At 36.0% G+C, this 21,277-nt stretch overlaps 1 protein-coding gene across 5 annotated transcripts in view; it reads right to left on the reverse strand.

Annotated features, from left to right (window-relative positions):
• LOC145688474 (uncharacterized) overlaps positions 1-21,277 on the reverse strand; it is a 306,168-nt gene that overhangs the window by 185,662 nt on the left and 99,229 nt on the right. The window lies entirely within an intron of this gene.

Raw genomic sequence — 21,277 nt, forward strand, 5'->3', positions numbered from 1 at the left:
AAGAATGGATGGCTGGTCGACTAGGAGGAGGCAGGTTTGGAAACTGACGATCATCCTGAATGTCAATGATCATGGATGCCTCAGAGCTGGCATCGCTTAGCTTATGTTGACGTTTAGCGGGTGGTAGTTTTGTGGATGCAACAGGAGAACGTTGACGAGCTGATGAACCCTGACTGCTAGAAATCCTTTCCAGAGAATGGCAACGTCGTCTAAGCGGTTTCCCAGATGAGCAAGAAGGTTCCGGTGCTATAGGTGGTAAGCCAGAATGTTGTCCAATGACAGGTTGGGACGCCATAAGTCACGGTGTAGGTAATGAGTGAAAAGGTGTGACGAAATGAAAAGATGAAATGAATGAATGAATGATGAAGCTAAGCTTCCAAAAATATGTACACTAATGTGTACGGTAACGCAGTCTCCACTCGAGTGAAACCCTTAATCTCTCCCACTAGAGATTATCAAAATAAATCGTAAGCCTAGAGAATAGCAAGGTTGTCGACAGTTAAGATCAAATCAAAGTGTCAACCTCCGTGGAGGTATGAAAATACAATTCGACGGTTGTTTCCTAAACCCCAAAGAGGCAAGTATTCCAACCGTATGTACGAAGATCGCGAATAAAATCAACAATTGGGGATGGACACACTAAGTGACTTGGTTATTTTTCTTCGCCAGCAACGAATACCCTATTTTTTTTACCTGGTTAGAGATTCCAGGTGGCCAGTTCGTTTACGAGCGACCGAGCTCTAACCTATAACCTTAGCATTCAAACCTTTGATTTACGGTTATTTGTGATTTCACGTTTATAACAAAGACAAATATTTTTAAAAGAGTGTAGTTTAAATAAATTACTGAAATAAATATTTTTCACAAAGTTTATCCTTTTAAATTATTGTTCAAAGGCCTTTGCCTTTAGTAAGCCTTCTCCGAAATACATGCAAATGAATTGTGCTGCCATCTTTGGAGCTCTTTTAAAATACACATATATGTTTCTCGACAATGAGATCTCAGAAACTACAGGCTCTAGAAAGATGACGTTTTCACTGATCGATTGCAAATTTCATGTAGATTGTCCAGTTCTAATTGAATATTTAAAAAAACATGGGCACTATTTCTTTAGTACATTTTTACGGGTACATTGGAAGTGTTGAACTTTCAAAAAAATAAAATAAAACATCACATCCTAATCATTACACATTCCAACACCACACTGTTGTATATAGCGGTTGTATATGTCTCCGGCATTTGTTTCATAGCCAAATAATAATGGAAAAGGAAGGATAACCATTTCCTGAAGGATGTCTATATTATCAGGCTGAATTTCTTTAAGGAGTTAGTTTATACTTAAACTTACGTCTTCCCGAAAATTTTATTTAACGTCTAGTTTTAACGTACAGGTTTTGAACTAATTCTCTGCTGTGTAACGTCACAATATAACCATCAATGCTAATTTTATGAGGACAATTCTGCCAGTGGGGTTTAGAATGTTACAACCTAGAGAACGCATCAAACGTCAGAAAATTGCAAAATGACACACACAATATATTACAATGTGGCTAAACTCAGAAAGTGGCTATAGAAGTGAAAAGCATATGGCTAAAAAGCCACTATTGGCTCTTTGGAAATTATGTGACTAACGACGTTCTCAAAATGGCCAGATCTCGTCACAAAGTGGCTAAATTGGCAACCCTAGTCGCAATACGAAGCAACTTACGCACAACCATGCCATGGTACATGGGGTATGTGCCATTCACATTCCTCACATTCCAGTGAAGCATGTAAAAGTACCTTTCAAGTGTCAGAAATTCCTCGAAAGGCACGTACCTAGCGACACGTGCTATGCATATGAAATGTACATTTTTCAAGTACCAGGTACGTAAACGGTACATATGGAACTTAAATGGCACGTTCGTAGAATGTACCTGGTTGGGTGGGACATAGGAGTTTTAATCTAACTCATTTGCGATACAATCCAAGACCATCCATAGCAAAGAAGAATCCTGCTGCTATTAGACCATAAATTTGCAGGAAGCCTTTGTTATAAACTGTTATCTAAACTCAGAGATGTGAAAATAAGTTACGTAGCAGTAATCTGCCAATATGTGTTAAGATAATTAGCATGATTTTCCGTGTTTAGCACAATAATCAAACAGGAATTTGATAATGAAATATGATAAATGAGAAATAGTAAAATTTCAATTTCAGTTCAATTAAGTACATCCCAGCTGCTGTCTTTTGCGCTGTTGGTTACGTGGGATTGGATAATATTCATTCAACAGAAAGGAAAGAATTCTAGTATTGGAGTTGATTGATTAGAGTTTAATTGTTCAGCCACTGAAGCTATATGGGACAAGATATATTGGTCAAAGTGAGATGTGGATCACTAATTGTATTTTATTCAAAGTTTGATATATCAACTGAGGAATGAATCCGCGAACATACGCACAGAGGAACGAGTATTATCCACTTAACCATGAAGTTTTCTAAATTTTCATTTCAGTTTAGCTTCGTTTCCAGCAGTGAGGCTATATGAGACGTGTAAATAGTGCTTAACATGGGATTCAAAACACTTGAGTTCCCGCCGGGAATTGAACCCGGATCTCCTACGTCAAAAACGCGTGCGTTATTCCGCAGCCACGAGTGAGCTCTTGGTATGCGGTCTACAACATTTTTTCAGTCAAAAATGAAGTGAAAAAATACAAAGGAGAAAGGACAGGGTATAAGATGAAACTACTCAAAAACTTTTCATTCCAAACAGTGTAATTCGAGACTGTCAAGATGAAACTTAAACTTTGCCGTCGAGAGCGAGACAAGTATCTGTGGATCGAGACGAAATCGAGAACAAGACTTCAATTTTCGACTCCAAATGAGACCTTTCAGTTTTACGTCCCATGTTTATGCATACTAGATTTAAGGAGACGGTGATGAGGAGAAATGAATGCAATGATGGAATGAATAGAGAAAATGGGTGAACTCCGGGAAAACCCACACACATGGTGTTTACCCATCACGAAGTCCACTTGGCGCGAGCTGTGATTGAACCAGGGACCCCAAGTACCAGACGTGAACGCTCTACCACTGAGCCACCAAGAACCAAATTTCGACTCGAGACGAGGCGGAGAACAAGACAACTATTTGTCAATCGAAACACGACTGAGACTGCATTAAGTTTCGTCTCGATACTATTCCTATTAATTTCCAATCCAGGCAGTTTCGGAAACGTGATCTGTCGTATTTTAGGAGTTTATAACACGGAAAGAAGGGGTTTTCCGAGGCAAGTTCATTTGCATTTTACCTTCCATTTGATATAAGGAACACTTTCTAAATGTTTGGCACTGAGTTCATTAACACCCTGTATATCTCTAACAGCACAATTACATAACAGGCATATGCCTATCATGTTTCCTCAGGTACATGGGAAGGTGTCCAGTATGTGCCTTATGTACTTCGGAGAAAGAAATCACATGGATAACAAGTGATAGTCACAGTCTATGTCCGCCTCTAGGCACATGCCTGACATGTGCCTGGGGAACGTGCTAGTATGTTCTAGGTATGTTCCCCATGCCGTAAGCGTCAATGAACCACAACATTACTCCCCCAAAATATGTTAAGTCGCCTATATGCGTAATGTGTTTACATTAAGGTGTCTAAACAACATTTTAAACAAGTAAAAAAATATAGAGCTACTCTAAGGTGGGCGCGAACCACCAGCCTTTGAATTACTAGCCGCATGCTCTTTCGGTTTGGCCACAGAGGCAATGAAGAGAGAGCCACTTGTAGAGGGATAAATTATTGAGATCTTTTGAATTCGGCTAATCAGATTGCTCCTTTAAGTGCATATATTCGACTACAACCGCTTGAGACAAGATAAAATCTGTTCGCCATGTAATTTTATAATAAATTGGCCAGTGTCTACTTTATTTCATGGTTCTTCCATATTCACTTTCAAATGATCGGCGACAGTAGTGCTTCTAGAACACAATCGCTTAGAAAAAGAAGCAACAAATACATCAAATGTGAGAGATTAATTTATAACACCTAAATGGCGAATGCCTACCACATCTTGTGCTGTTAGGGTATCTGAAACAATGTGCACCTAAAGGACGTACCTAGAACATGACAGTTATATGTCCCAAATGACGACGTAAAAACAAATGGCTGTTAGAGTGCGAAACTGAGCCAAGTATGTAAATGTTATATTTGTGGTACATAGTTGCAAATATCAATTAGGTGTAACAAGTACCTAAAACTGTAGATAGCTGAAGTACATACTTAGCACATGAATAGCATATGTGCCAAGTGTCGGGTACCTAAAAAGTAGCTGGGACACCTAAATGGCATATGCCTAACACATCGTGTGCTTTTAGGGATAGTAATGATGCGAGACTACCGTTTTTGAGTATAAGAAAGTATTAGCTAGATCTTGATTTATGAAAAAACTTCGTGCAGAGCTAACAATTTTACTGAGATAATGTAAATCTACTCTCTTCGGGATGAAAAAAAGCTTTCATTAGGAAAATAAAATAATTTCAAAAAAAATCCAAGAAAATAAATTATGAAGCGTGATGATTTTCATGATATATACAAAGTGAATTATTGTTTTTGATCCAAGAAAGCAATTTAACTGGTTAGTTACCCTAGCCAAGCAAATTCCTTTCAATTACGCAAATTTCTGTAATTCATTTCTTGATTTTATTGAAGCAACTGTTGCTAAAGTCAAAGCTATAGTTTGCAATATCATTGGTTTAAAAGTTTGTTTATTCATTTACATACTTCAATGAAGGGTCGGTAGTGTAAATGTGCACTCAAGTCGTATGAAACAAACTAAAAAGAAACTCTAAAATATGATTATTCTATTTGTATAAAAAATATTGGCGTTAATGTGTACTACATATGTGCATCACTAAAGCTGACCGTATTAACGTAATTATGAAGTCATTTGCTTTTTAAAAAACACATAAACGTTGCTGTATTACAAGCATTCATCAGAAAAACAAATTCAGAAGTGATAATTGATATTAAGCATTCAGTTGTATTTTCTGAACAAGTAAAACGATATTATGAAATGCCAACAAAATAACGAAGTTGACCCACGGTGTTTTTCCACAACTTACTAACTGTTGTGATACTGCACGCCGACACCATTGTTCATGCGTAGACTGCTTGGCTTCAAAGATACCTAATGCTTTTGTAGTGTTACCTTGTGAAGTGTAAAATGGCCGAAAATGAAACATTGTGCAGAACGTTGACCAAAGTTGTTGACGTTAGCGCTGAGAAGTACAAGAAGAGAACAAACTAAGCAAAGCATACGTTGTGATACAAATAAAAAGTAGGGCATGAGTCATGGGACTTGAAGTGTTGCGAAATCCGCATTGTGATCACAGAAACAAAACGTGAATATTTGATTATTGTATTTCACAAAGGTTAAAATTCCAGTATTGTCTTCACACCTTAATAAACAATCTACTGTGTTAAAATGTGACATTGATTTGTTACGTCTCAATCATAGAATTGTCATTAAAGATTCAAAGGCGATTGAGAGCTTCATTTCACATTGTGAAAACATGGTAAACTTCGAAGCTAACGGTATTGGAAAACTTTCAGTTTAATATCCCACTTTTATGAACTTTAGGCTAAGGAAGACGATGAGTAAGGCAAATGAATGATGATGGAACAGTTGATGGAATGAGAACGTGGAAGGAAACGGGAATAGCCTAAGAAAACCCACAGACACGGTGTTATCCACCACAAACTTACTTTGCCGTGGATCGAACCAGGGACCCCACTAGGGTTGCCAACTGGCCGGTTTTTCACCGGCCTGGCCAGAAATATTGCTGTTATTTTGATTAAAGCCGGGGACCGGTACAAACTTCTTACCAACCCCTTTACGACTTTTTTATTTGTTTTTATCTAGTTCGAAGCAATTTCATCTAGTTTGAAGTCTGTAAATCCAAAACTATCACATTTCACCATTTATCAATGGTTAATATATTTTGTTCATCTGCTAAAACAATCTTAGAGATGACAGGGACTGTATCAGGGAAAATTTGAAATTTACTTGTAAGACATTTTATGCATTAATTGAGAATGAAAAAAGACTTCTTAAAGCAATTTCCTGTAATTGAAGTATAAATTTAAAGAATGAATTTCATTTTCCAAATCCAAAATTGTCACGTAAAGATTAATATACTTTTGTTCATCTGTTTCGATAATTTTAAAGAAGTGGCAGCTACTGGTAAATACAATAAAATGATCAATGCAGATTTCAGTTTCTCATTTATATAACAATGTATCTATTAAGCTTATTAGTGAATGTACTAAGTATATACAGAGTACAGGTATTATTGCACTTTTGTTCTCGATAATACATTTCCTTCCCATGGATGGGTCCAAACAGAGATACTTTACACTTACCCGTGATGTACTTGAACCTGAACCCACAAAGTGGGGGCAATGTATATATTTCCTGAAAGCGTGGGTCAAGGTAAGATCAAAACCGGTTAACAAAATTGGGAAGGTCTCATGCATTCCGCTTGAGGGCAAAACTTTACTCATTTTTATTAAAATCTTGAAGCGCGTCCATAAAGTCCGTTGCAAGCCCAAAAATCTGAAACGGTGAGACAGATAGGAAAACAGAAAAACATGTCTTTCATCATTTCAAAAGCACAACGTATTAAAATAAAATAAATTGTCCCAGGGTCCAAGACGGGGTCCAATTCAAAAATTTTAAATGGAAAGATGGGTCAACTTGCTTATTGTATGAAAGTTGGTGTTAAATGAAAGAAGATAAATCAAGTCTCGTCTCTCTACGATAAAAATGAAATGAAATCTTGTAGTTTTACGTCCCAAGGTTATGCCGGTTAGGATGAAGAAGACGGTGGTGATGAGTAATGAATGAAATGGTGGAGTGAGGAAAGTGGGAGGAAACGGGAGAACCCCGAGGAAACCCATACACACAGTGTTTGTCCACCACAAAGTTCACTTGGCTCTCTACGATAAGCCTGTGCAAAATAGCGGTGGGTAAAAATATCAACACAATCTTCATTGTAAAGTCTATGGCCACTCGTATGAATCTAAAACGGCGAGATAGATGTAATATATATATATATATATATATATATATATATATATATATATATATATATATGGATATGTCATTATTTCAAAAGTGTAATTATTCAAAGTAAAAAAAAAATGTTCCAGGGTCCCATACGGGGTCCAACTCAAAATGTAAAAATGGGAAATGGGTTCAAGTTGAGTATTTTTTTTTCTAGAAAGTCGGTCGCTGCGACCTCAGCAGGTTCTGTATTAGTTGTGGCAGGAAACGGAACTTCTCATGTTTAGCAGGGAAGAGTCTGCGCGATTTCTTCCCAATTTCTCAGGCATTTGCAATGGCCAATCCCGACTTTTTCAATAAGTTTTTTCTTTCCATTTTTTACATAAACAACATCTAGCCAGGGTCGTTTCAATCTCAAAAGAAAAGCCTTGTCGTAGGGAGACGACGTAAAATTTTCGGGGGGTTTCTAATCAGTACATATTCATGTAATGACACTATATATTTGACATGTTAACAAAATAACTATTCAAGTTCTGTCCCTTGGCATTTGAAACTTTTGAGTTCGAATCTGTCTGGAATCCTGCGGGTGACCCAGGGACATTTCTATTTTACTTTGATACATAATAGTTTTTGTTTGTTTTTGTTTGTTTATTCACCTGTCTCATCGTTTCAGATTAATAGGAGTGGTCATAGACTTTTCAATTATGCTTGTGTTGACATTTTTACCCACCACCATTTTGCAAATGCTTATCATCAAGAATCGAGACTTATTTCATCTTCTTTCACTTAACATCAGCTTTCATACGATACTCAACTTGAACCCCTTTCCCATTTCAACATTTTGAGTTGGATCCCGTCTGGGATCTTGCGAAGGACCCTGGAACATTTTTTACTTTGAATTATTGTACTTTTGAAATAATGACATATCCGTGTTTGTGTTTTTACACCTATCCCACCGCTTCAAATTCATACGAGTGGCCATAGACTTTGCAATGAAGATTGTGTTGATATTTTGATCCACCGCTATTTTGCACAGGCTTATCCTAGAGAGTCGAGACTTGATTTATCTTCTTTCATTTAACACCAACTTTCATATGATAAGCAAGTTGACCCCTCTTTCTATTTAAAAATTTTGAGTTGGACCCCGTCTAAAACCCTGCGGGGGACTCTGGGACAATTTATTTTACTTTGGTACGTTGTACTTTTAAAATGATGAAAGGTATGTTTTTATGTTTTTCTATCTGTCTCACCGTTTCAGATTTTTCAGGGTTGCAACGGACTTTATGGACACACTTAAAGATTTTAATAAAAATGAGTAAAGTTTTGCCACCAAGCGGAATGCTTGAGACCTCCCCAATTTTGTTAACCGGTTTTGATCTTACCTTGACCCAAGCTTTCAGGAAATATATACATCCCCCCTACTTTTTGGGTTCAGGTTCAAGTACATTCCTCGTTATACCTATATCATAGAGAATCTTGAGAGGTGCCAGTTTTTTTTTATTATTATTTTCCAGAGTTGTTACCCTATCCCACGCACCAAAGGTAAGCGTTCTACCACTGAGCTTGCGCACCCTACTTCCGGTATTAAAATTTAATACTGAAACCGGAAGTGCTAAATATATATCAGTCCGATTGTAATAAGGGATAATCTATCTGGAACGTTAAATCGAAAATAGTCTCTCGCTGTTTCTTACAGGTTTTCCTGTATAAGAATGACTATGAAAAATTAGGAATGGTACTGAGACGAGGTGAGACTTCATGCAATCTCGGTTGATAAATAACAATCTCAATATCAATCTCGTTTTGAGTCGAAAATCGCCGTCTCGGTCTCGTCTTGATGAACAAATGCTTGTTGTAATCTCGGACTCGGTCTCAAGGATCAAGTTTCGATGTCATTTCGGTATAGTCTCGATAGTTTCGAAATAAATTGTGGGAAATTAAAAAAAATGTATAAATAGTATCATCTTGCAGCTTGTCGTTTCCTCTTCTTGTTTACCACTTATTCTTGACTAGAAAATAGTTGTAGGTTGTAGATACGCTTTTATAGTTAAGTGACCAATTCTCGTCTTTTCTGTACGTGTTTACGCGGATTCAATCCTCAGTGGGTGTATCAAGCCTTGGATAAAACTGAATAGTGATTTCGATCTCACTTTAAGCAACTTATTTTGTCTCATATAGCCTCATGATAGCTCTTTTCCTTTCATGATTTTGCCTTATCCTATTCCAAAATTTATGCATCTGGCTTACTTCAATCAGAAGATTTTACCCTCAGTTTCAAGGATAAACCTTTTCCGGCGGGAGCTCATGTGATTCGGATTTCATGCTAGTCAGTAGGTCCCGTCTCATATAGCCTCGCTGCTGGAAGGGACGTTAAACTCAAAATCAACTCAACTCAGCGCAAGAGAAAGTTAGTGTTATTAATTATACCAGCAGTTGTAGTAAAACAATAACAAATTTTAAACATATTTTTCGCAGGGTAATTACTGAACTGTGTGAGGAAATATTGGAAGGTTGTAACCTTATGTGTTTGCTTTACAAAATTAAGTTTCAAAATTTGTTGGCAATGTGCTCTTTTAGTAATTAAAGTGACTGGGAAGCAGTGGCGTAACTTAGGGGCCCGCAGGGTCTGCAGTGTGGGGGGGCAGAGTTTGGGGCCCCACCTAGAAGCAAATGCCAAGAACTATAGGCTACAAAAAGTGAGCTGAAAACGGAATATCCATTTCTCTTAACATTATTTACTTTAGAAACGAAAAAAAAATATGCTCTGGGTGAAAATTACTGGTTAACGTGGAATCTGAACCACATGAGCTTCCACCGGGAATCGAACGCCGGTCTTTCACGCCAAAGGCATGTACGCTAATCGCTTAGCCACGAAGGAGCTCTTCCTATTAACGGATTTGTCTCCAAAATACTAAGTTTCTTCATTGCCACGTATGTATAGTCAAGTGCTCCGATAGCATCCGGAAATGTAAATTCCTCTTGCCACTCTGCCTTTGCTGTTTGCATATTACGCACGTAACACAAGAAAACCCGCACAGTTTCGTCATTACATAGTGCGCCACCCCGAATTTAGGTTGATTGTCCTAAAAATGTTGTGCTAAGCACTCTACACTCTCTTTCATGAACCTATAATGTTTTTCGTAATCACCATTTGCAACATTTCTATGCAGCTTATAAGTTTTTCTACGCTGCAAAACAATCATATACTCTGCCACATTTCGCACGGAGTCAACTACTAGGCTTACTCTACAAGTTTGGAGAAGTTACTTGCATCACAGAGGATTCTCTGATTTTTATTTATATCAAACGCGGAGTAGTTACTCGTCTCGAGAATAGAGGTGTGGTTACTCGAAAGGGATAAAGCTTTCCCGAGGCCAGTCGAGACGAGTAGTGCTCAGTTCTGTTTTTATTGATACCAATGCGAGTAATTACTCCAAAATTGGGAATAATGAGTAACTTCTCCGTTTTTTTTATATCACCCATGGTCTCTGGGTTCCTACAAGCCCACCAATAAACCACCATATATCCAAGAGGAACTAACATTTAAACTGTGATTGTTATTATTACTATTGTATATAAGAATAAATTTTATAATAAAAAGTGTTTGGGAAGGTCCAAAAATAACCGTGTACCACCTTTAGCTCTAGCCTCAAAGACACAATTTTACAATAGTTATATTGTTTCTGGTTTCGATAGAGAGATAAGGCCGGAGATAGGACCTATTTTTGTGACACTAAATCAATAAAAAAGAACAAATAATCTTCTCGCTATCTAATCTATTTTCTCTCTATGGTAATCAGTGTTGAACCTGGACATGGTAAATCCTATCATTCGATTTGGATAGGTGAATAAAGGATAAAAAAGGAACCAATCTTGAAACGCTGAATCCTTAAATAGAATTCTCAGTATTTACCACCGTTCATGTTCTATGGTTTTAAACCTTGTGAAAGCAAATGGTTTATTTCTGCTGCTTCTGGATGTTAATACAGGATTAAGGGAGGAGATAGAAACATTTTTGGGGGGACACTAAATTCACATAAAGAAGCAACTTTTTTCGCTATCTCGAACCGTTTCTGCTCGGATACCTTGAGTACAGATAGACAGACAGACATAACCATTCTATGAGACTTTCTATACTTATACATAGCGTAGTAAGGAAGTCTAAAACTGAGTACTGTGTTCAGTTTATTACCGAGGGTAGCAAAAGTTAATTAATATATTTCACAAGATTTATTTATTGTGATTAAAAAACATTAACAATTTAACGGCGTTAAACATTTTTTTCTCTGTAGACATATAGAGGTTGTTAGGAGACTGAAGTACCTAAAATCTATTCAGTGCACACGGGAAATGTGATTTGCTAGTGACGAAAAATATCTATGTAACTGATGCTTTCCTAGTAATTAGCACTGAATGGAAAATTCCAATACATTTCAAACTATTCATTCCTTGTCTATGTTCTTTAGCAACACTGTCAAAATGTTACCAAAATAATATTTAGCTCTTTTTTTACGTCCAACGATTAGAGCACGCATTTACCCTAGGGAATACAGATGAAACATTCGAGTAAATGGTAATGAGATTGGTGGAACAAGGATTGAGGGATGAAAAGGAGACCCAGAAAACTTGCAATGTAGTTCACCACAAATTTAAATGGTCTTGTCCAGGGTTCCTTTGCAATAGATATGAAAATTCTATTCACCATGTTTATTATTGTAGGAAAAGGTGAATTGAGATGCACCAATTGAAATGCTAATAATGCTGTCAATATTATTATTAATAATAAATATACAACTCAAGTTCTTAAACGTATTCTGCTTTTCATGTTTTCCCAAACAACGGAGGAAAATTGAAAATTAACATCTATAAGTGTGCTAAGGAAACAGGAACACAAATCACCTGGCCACTTTGCTCAAACTCTTGGTCCCCCTAGTGGCCCCCCACACTTTGATATTGCTATAGGTCGACAAACGGTGAGTGTGTCGTAGCCAAAAGTGAAAGTACTACCAAAACATATCTCCTCAACAGAGTTACCAACTTCAGAATATCGTATGTTGCAATAGTCTGCGTTCCGAGTAAAATAACTCCACTCATTTTTGTTTGTAGTACAGCAAGATTTAATTCACCGAAATCTGTGGGGTGCATATGCATTGAACTCAAGACCTGAACATTCCTTTTAACCTCTATCCCTTATCTAGTTATCTGCTTTATTTTTGACAAAGAACCAAAGCGGAAAGCAAAAGCAATCAGCATTCTCATTTGCTTCAATATTGAAAGTCATACTAAAATATGAGATGCTCACTTACAAATAACATGCAGTGCAGAAAACATTACACTTGAGTTGGACGAAAGAAGTTTTCGTAGATTACTTATCATAATTCGTACACTAAGCAATTAATTCCCATTGATTATGGCGACATACAACAAATGCATATCATCCATTAAATGATTTGGTACTTATTATTTTTAAACCATCTTAATATCGACTTAATTTTAATACCGTCTTGTTTAATATACAATAAAAGAAGAGAGCAGAAGTTTTTATTATTTCTGAAATAATCATTCTCTCTGTTGTCCGTATCCCGATCGTTTGAGAAAAATAAGATACTGAATATTACCAACATCTCCTATACTACCAACACCTGCCATTTGCTACCGATACTGGTTATCCTGCTCGATTACATTATGGTCTTCTCTCTAGTAAGTCTAGTTTATTAACGCTCTTGGCCATTGGTAACTCTGTAGAAACCTTCTGCTACGCTGTTAACAAGCGATACTAGGGGCCTCCAAGAAAACGGAGTCAGCGCTTGGTGGACCTATACTACTAACTACAACCTGAGGAAATGTAGTAAAAATCAGTGATTCTTTGAAAATTAATAGTTCAGAAGTATTTTCTTTTAAATATTTCATCTGTAGCTTAATCCCTAAAATGCTACTACATAGGGAAATTCCAATGTTTATCACATAGCCAGTGTTACAATCTCCTGATTACTAACCATCAGGTAAGATACCGAGTTGATACAACTTGGTAGCGGCAGTAATGCTATTTTGTACAAAAGTGGTAGTTACCCCCGTGACCAGGTTGTGTCATCCCGTTATCTTATCTGATGTTTGGCATTCAGAGAGATATCAGGAGTTTGTGGGACTGGTCCATAGAGATTCCATTCAGTGAGTTCAGTCAGTGAATACCCAATTTTATCGCAGATTTATATTTGTTCTTTGACAAAATATACTTAAGCATTTCTGAGAAAACTACATTGTAGGAATTATGCAGAACAGTAAATCAGTGATGACATGAATTTTCAACATTATTTACTAATTACTGCCGCTCTTTCATATCTAATCTCAAAACTAACAATATAATTTAGCACTGACTACAGGATAGTAGTATTAACTTATTTCAACTACATTTGAATTTGTTTTAAGGCTTTAAAACATCCGATGCTGAAATGAGAAATGAGGGAAATGAATCAATTGGGCCATAAACATTTTCCTAGTGAACTAAGGAAGAATCTTGGTAAACTCCTACGTCGAAATATTTGCCCACTAGAGATAGATCACACCATCTTCCGAATCTGAAGTCGATGTTCTACTGCTGAGCTCAAATGTACATGGTTGATCGTACCTTTGTTTTTGTATTCATTTACAGTTTTATTAACTACCTAAATAAACTACATACTTTTTGTAATGTAAATTGTTACAAACTAGTATTGATCAATGCTTCTATGTGTTACAGCTGTCAAGTGCACAAGTAAAATGATCAATGCTTCTGATTAAGTCCTAGAAACGACAGTCCTATTAGCGACAGGAACTGTTACCTGCCCTATGGGCGACCGATTCATTTACATTGAGATGATGGAAGATTATATGATTCCCTCTGGTAAAATATGTTTGCCTCTGGCGTTATTAGCGTCCGAACAACCTTGGTAAGAAATATACTTAAATATATATACTCAAATAACTTAACGAGACTACATGGGGATATTTCCATGAAAAGTATATTCATATGAAATTATTGAAAATCCAGTTGAAATATCCCCTTTGTTCAAAACCTCTACTTTCTGTACTGAATTTGATTGAAATCTAATTAGCCACTAAGTATAGCAATAAATTTTATTTTGGAAAACTTAAACGCATAACAGTTTCGCCAACTATCTACTTTTTAGACTTCATAAGACTCTGTGAATAAAATGAAAAAAAATCAATAATAAAAGACAGCTTTTGAGATCCTTTACATCTGATTCGCTATTCTCAACCAATCCCACCAATTACAATGCAGTTCACTCTGAATAATCCAAAAGGTAAACAAATTCTTTAAACTACGTTGCACCCTATTGTAATCTACTAAAACATAAACTAATTGGTTTATTCGCGTTCCTCCCTTGCTTTTACTTATACATAAAAGCTTGTCGTATAGCAATCTGATATAATCCCTTACAACTAGACGAACTGTTAGAGATTTGTAACTTGCGAGAGATTTGTAACTTGTATAATAATTTCTTCGAATACACCGTGTTTTTAGATTTCTTTGAAATCCTCAAATGGTGAATGCCCTCTTTCCATGGGCGCCCAAAGGGAAGGCAGGTTCACCTCCCTGGCTCACGAAAATGTCTACGTAACCACGTACATTAAACACCAGAAATACCAGACGTGATATAGCAACCATGGAGATGGCACACTCCCTAGAAAATTTTCTTCGGGCGCCCCTACCTCTTTATGATTTATTTCTTATGTCATAGAATATTCCAACTGAACTTATGTTCTGTATCATTTTAACATGAATTTTTTAATTATATTAGAATTATAGACAAAGGCGGAGCTACTCTAAATATTTAGTTAGTTTTCCTCTTGATATAGTCAGTGTATTCATAGAAATTAATTCGAAAATATTAGGATGAACGTATAAAAGATTGTTAATGTAATGAGAGCATTCTCACATATTAAGTTTAGGACGAGTGAAATTTTTCATAGTACATTTTGTTAAGTTCTAAATCACATTAGCATGAAACAAGTTAGAGAAGAGAGAACCTTATCTTCTTCCATTATCTTAGTATGAACGAATCTGTGACTCATAGGGCAGTTAACAAATCGAATCTGTCGTTCATAGGACAATTAACAGTTCCTGTCGCTAATAGGACTATCGCAAGTAGGAAGACACCAATGCTTCTATGTGTTACAGCTGTCAAGTATACAAGTGAAATTAGTTTATTTTAATAGGACAATATAGACGAAATGCTGTTACCGAAATTTATAATATTTTACCTTTTCTGAGATAATACTGTCCATTGTGCTGTTTTCACAACACAAAATAGTTTCCCCTTGTCACGTAATAATACTTGTACATTAAAAGTTTTTAAAAAGTAATGAAAGTGTATAGTTTATAAAAGTGTTTGAGAAGTTACATTTAATGCTTTTCTTTGTTGTGAGAGTGAGATAAATCATTTAGCATCAAATAATTTCTGCAGATGAGCATTAGTTTAATTTTCATTAAGATAGATATTAAGTATATTTATCTTTACAATAAATAGAATAAGTTCAGTTTACTTTTAATGGAATGTTTCCATTAGTCTGTTCGTGAAAACCTAACATAGCATCCGTTTGATTCGTCATGGTATAAGCTGCAAATTTCAACGAGGAACTTTGTTCCCTTTTGATTTTGAGTGTGTATGTATTTCTCTTCATACACACACACACACACACAAATATATATATATATATATATATATATATATATATATATATATATATATATATATATATATATATATATTGTGTGAATCAAGTTTTTCATTCATTAGAGATGACGCCCTCAAAATTTTCTTGGGACCTTCGTTGGTTCCCCCTGAAAAAAATCTAGCTATGATACTGCATCTCAATTATTATTATTATTTTTTTTTTTTAATTATTGTATCGGAGTTCAGGGAGAAAAATCCTTATGTCGGAAACTACATTATGTATCAGACAGCTCTTACTAATTTCTCTATCTTGGATACTTATGAACAGTAATGGAAGGAGTTTTACCTGTCCAATATACAGGGTGTTTCAAAAAGCACCGACAACGTTTGGGAAGTGATTACTGACATCAAGATCAGACAAAAAGTATAGACCAACCTGGATGCACAAATGCTTTCTTTCGGAGTTATGGGCTGCCGAAAACATGAAAAAAATGAATTTTGAAGGTCCATAGCTCATATACTATGGTACCTGCAGTAGTCGAGTCAACACTTCACTTAGGAACTAATACGTGCGATATCCAAAAATACATGTTTCGGAATCCTAACGTAGTCACGCAACAAATTTTATAAAGGGAGTTTGGCTACGGGCATATAATTTAAAGTACTCACCAAACACCTCCATAAAAATTGTTGCGGAAGTACCGCAGGATTCTGAAACACGAATATTTGGCTAGGGTACATACTAGTTCCTAAGTGAGGTCTTGACCCAACTACAGTAGGTCCCATGGTTTTGGAGCTATGGGCCTTTAAAGTTCATTTTTCACGTTTTCGGTACCCTATAACTCCGAAAGGAAGCATTTGTGCACCCAGGTTCGTCTATGCTGTTTGTCTTATGTTGTTATCAAGAGTCACCTCTCAAACGTTGTCGGTTGTTTCTAAACACCCTGCATATGGCTGTATTGTATTAGAAAACAATCTAATTCTTGTAGCTACTGCTACAAAATACTTTAGTTACTTGTTAGTTTGTTACTATCCTTACCTTTAGGTAATAAAATGTCTTCTCTCTTTCCACCTAATAAAAATATAACAAAAACTGAAAGTGCATAAATTAGTAAAAGTAAACTTAACACATGCATATCATATAATGGAAATTATACTATTTTTTCTTAGATTATTGTCACAGAGCAACCACAAAAAAGAAAAGATCATAGTTTCAATGTTTTTAATATGTTTTCAAACGTATATGCTGATAATATCACCAGAAACTGTTTCTAAATGCTTTGCATAGGTAATTGCTAGACATAACCACAACAAGTTCCTTTTGTTTCCTTATAGCTTGTTCAATTTGAAGAAAGAATAATGATTATATCACCACCCGCCTATATTATTATGTTTCCCGTTGCTTTCTTCCACAGTTTCCGCAATAATTGACCGCTACAGTGTGATCAGACATGTTCTCTGTCTCTAGCTACAAGAAATACCGTGTTGCGGCTAAAATTATGGAATAATGTTGATGCCAGGAGCATCAGGTTTTCCCAGACAAATGGTCAATGCTCCCTCAAGGGAAAATCAGTTATGGCAATAAAATAGATATATCCATACTGGTTTCGACTAATAATGACACAAATACAAGTAACGGATGACAAAAACAGATTTTGAAACAATTCCTCGAAATTCAAAGCAGAGTTGGCCACTAAAACTGTTGTTAAGAAAAATAAAATTACTGTAATTACTACACTCCTCAATAAAATTCTAACTTTTTTTAACGGACACATTCACAAAAAAATGAGTAAATTCCCGTACGTATTATTTTACCATTGACTGAAACAAATGGACCAATTTTAATTTAATTGTATTTGATGTACAGAGAACGCAATTCTACAACAAGGGTTTCCAACCTTTACAGGAATGAGAGCTACTTGTCATTTCAGAAATCACTTGCGTTCTACTTATGTGTTTACTACCAGACCAAAGAAAGTCATAAGACAATAATGGCGATCAATATAGACAGAATGATACAAATCAGCACAGACTACCTCTCACGACTTATCAGACCGCGGTACACGCGTTGACTATCCGTGTAATATAAAGTATAAAGAAAGTTGATGACTACTGAAAGTAAAACTATTTTGAAATGTATTGAAATACAAAAAGAAATCTGAAAGCAGAGCTCTTCAAACTTGCAAACATGTCTGCATACACTTTTGAACGTAAGTACAGAGAAAATGCTCCTTAGGATATATATATCAAAAGGTAATTTCCTTTAATAGCAAGGTCGACTACAAGGGGAATCCGGACCTTTGAGGGGACAGTGAAAACACATATTTGTATATTGAAATTTTCTTATTCAATTGTGATTTTCGTTACAACTATATCAGTGAGGCAAACTACAAATAAGAGAGTAAAATAAACTGTTAAGAATGACGATTTTATTATTGTGAGAGCAATGGATGACACGAAAACTTACAAATTATGATCTTTCTTAAGCAGTTCAAACAAGATGAATGGTAAGAAATAGATATAAGAGGAAAGCGGTTTCTCTCCACATCCCCACGACAAGGAGACACAAACAGAATAAGGGACACAAGAGGCGTAGCAGATTTGCGGGACTCCCATGCAAAATAAAGAGATGGGACATAAGTTGTAAGCCCAATTGTAATAATAATAATAATAATAATAATAATAATAATAATAATAATAATATATTATTATTATTATTATTATTATTATTATTATTATTATTATTATTATTATTATTATTATTATTATTATTATTATTAAAAACTCGCTTCCTTTTCAAAACATCTGACTCGCTCTAAGAGTATGTCTGCATATAGCGGTCATATGTGCACTTTTTGCCAATGAGCGGTCCGAAAGGCCAAAAGGGATGGAAATCTCCGAGACAGAGGAACAAAATCCTTTCTTATGATAAATTCTAGGTCAGAGCTCAAAGCAATTACTTTTGACAGGTGATCTTTTGTTTCTCTTTTTTGGGAACAGAAAAATTCTGGTTTCGAAGAAATTACAGTATATACTATTGCAAATTTGCAAGTGGATTTATTTATATTGCAGTTTGTGGTAACAAAACTATTCTCCTTAGAAGACATTACTGTAAAAATTAAGTTTTATTTCTTCATCCGTCGCAAGTCTTAGGGTCTCCCTATACCTCGCCCCTCCCCGCGAATATCGATATCGAAAATTTAGGATGTTGATGTATCGATATTTGCGATATGAAATGTTGATATATATCAACAGCGATATAGACGATTTCGATATATTGAAATATCGCACAGCCCTAGATCCGAGAAATGATGCTTGAAATATACTGGAATCAACCGTCAAACTTTAAACATGTTCTTCCATTTTCGTACGTAAGGTTGAGGGGGAGGGGGTGAACCCGAACATAAACTGTAAGCCAAAAAAATTATTAAAATAAAATTAGTTATACTTCCCCTTAATAGAACACTATTAATACTATTAAAATTATTACTGTAATTTACCTTTATCTTCCGTTTCTGATTGTCACCACAAATCAGCGACAGGACACATACTTTACATAGTATATCGGGGGCCGCGTAGGCTCAACGGTAGAGCGTTCACCTTTGGTGCATAGGGTCCTTAGTCCGATCCCATCACGCGCCAAGTGCACTTTGTGGGGACAAACTCCGTATGCATTTGTTTCCTCGGGGTTCTTCCATTTCCTCCCAATTTCTTCATTCCACCAGTTCGTTCATTTCTCATCATCACCATCTCCTTTACCCTAACCGGCATAGCGTGGGACGTAAAACTCAATGATTTCATTTTAAGGATTTCATATAACAATATACTCTAAAATTGTTCACAACTAAGCAAACCGGAAGATGAAATTCCTGTGATATTAAAGTGGAATGTTCTACAAAGTTACCCTAATTCATTCTCCTTATTTCTATCAGTACTTTTGTCACACACTCAGAGCTACAAGACTAATAGAACTAGAAATTAGAGATTTCATTCCGTTTTCCTCTCACACTAAAAAGACTTCTTCATTTTGCTGAGATTGTCATTTTAAAGTATAAATCCCTATCCCGGGCTAATTGTGGCTACCGGAGTTTCGAGGTAATCGGTGCCCGAAAGTGTGAAGTTTGTGAACTCTCAAATCTAGACAGTTTTTTAAAAGAGTTTTCACATTTGATGTTGTTATTTCTTCGTTACAAAAACACTTCTGTTTAACTCTATACTTGGTAAATTACTGAACTTATACATTTACAATTATTGAAAACGAATAATTATGTTGAAACATAAAAAATCATTATAGTTCAGTACATTGCAGTAGTAGATGCATAAAAATAAAACATGAAAACATTGTTTATTTGTTGAGATGTGCAAGCTGAATGTGAATAATAAGTGTTTATACACCCTATTCTCGTGTGGCAGAGATCGAAGACATGAGGCTCGTGCGATTACTGATCTTGCCTTCTAGGGAGGCAAGTTGGAACGAGTTTTATTTGAAACTTCGCTCAAGTCGGGAAATTTTCTCCAACTCAAGTCGAATCCATTGAGCTCCTCCGTGGCTAAGCGGTTAGCGTACGCGCCTTTGGCGCGGGAGTCCCGGGTTCGATTCCCGGCGGGAGCTCATGTGGTTCGGATTCCACGTTAATCAGTAGGTCCACGTCTCATATAGCCTCGCTGCTGAACGGGACGCTAAACTAAAATCAACTCACCTCAAGTCGAATCCATTCAAAACGAAGCATATTCTGTGTGTAGTTTTAAATCTTCTGGTAAGAAGACAACAGGACGTGAGGCACAATAATACGAAGGAACATACAGGGTTTTAACGTCCACTGCATTGCAATTATACCAATAATAATAATAATAATAATAATAATAATAATAATAATAATAATAATAATAATAATAATAATAATAATATGTCACTTTCAAAATGAATACTAAACTTGGTGGTCAAATAAAATATTCAACTTCGTAGAACTGTTGCTCTCCGAGGCACATGTAGGATAATGTCAAAATTTTAACACACTCTTTGTTTCCGCGTGACTTGGTTTCAAATTCGGTGGTGTTCATTAGACGCACTGATCCGAAATACCTTCTAATAAATCCCGTTTGTAGCCTAGATCATACCTTCCATTCCAGACTAAAAATGCAATAAAATGAAATCTTTTAGTTTGCCTTCCACAATTATGCCGGTTAGGCTAAAGTAGACGGTGATGACGAGAAATGAGTGAAATTGTGGAATAAAGAAACTGGGAGGAAACTGAAGAACCCAGACAAAACCCATAAGCACGATGTTTACCCACCACAAAGTCCACACGGCACGAGCTGTAATCGAACCAGGGACCACAAGCACCGCAGGTGAACGCTCCACCACTGAGAAACCACGCTTCCCCATTCCAGAGTAGTAACGCAAACTAAAAGGAAAAAGAAAGAAACAAAAGTAACGAAAATAAAGAAGAAAACGAATGAGTACTATTTTACTGCTAAATTTTAATCAGAAACTATATTTAAAGCGCAAACTCTGTCATAATGAAAAGTAATAAAAGTTCAACTGAAAAAA

Source organism: Thermobia domestica, chromosome 6 (assembly GCF_964235325.1).
Source record: "Thermobia domestica chromosome 6, izTheDome1.hap1.1, whole genome shotgun sequence".
NCBI lineage: Eukaryota > Metazoa > Arthropoda > Insecta > Zygentoma > Lepismatidae > Thermobia > Thermobia domestica.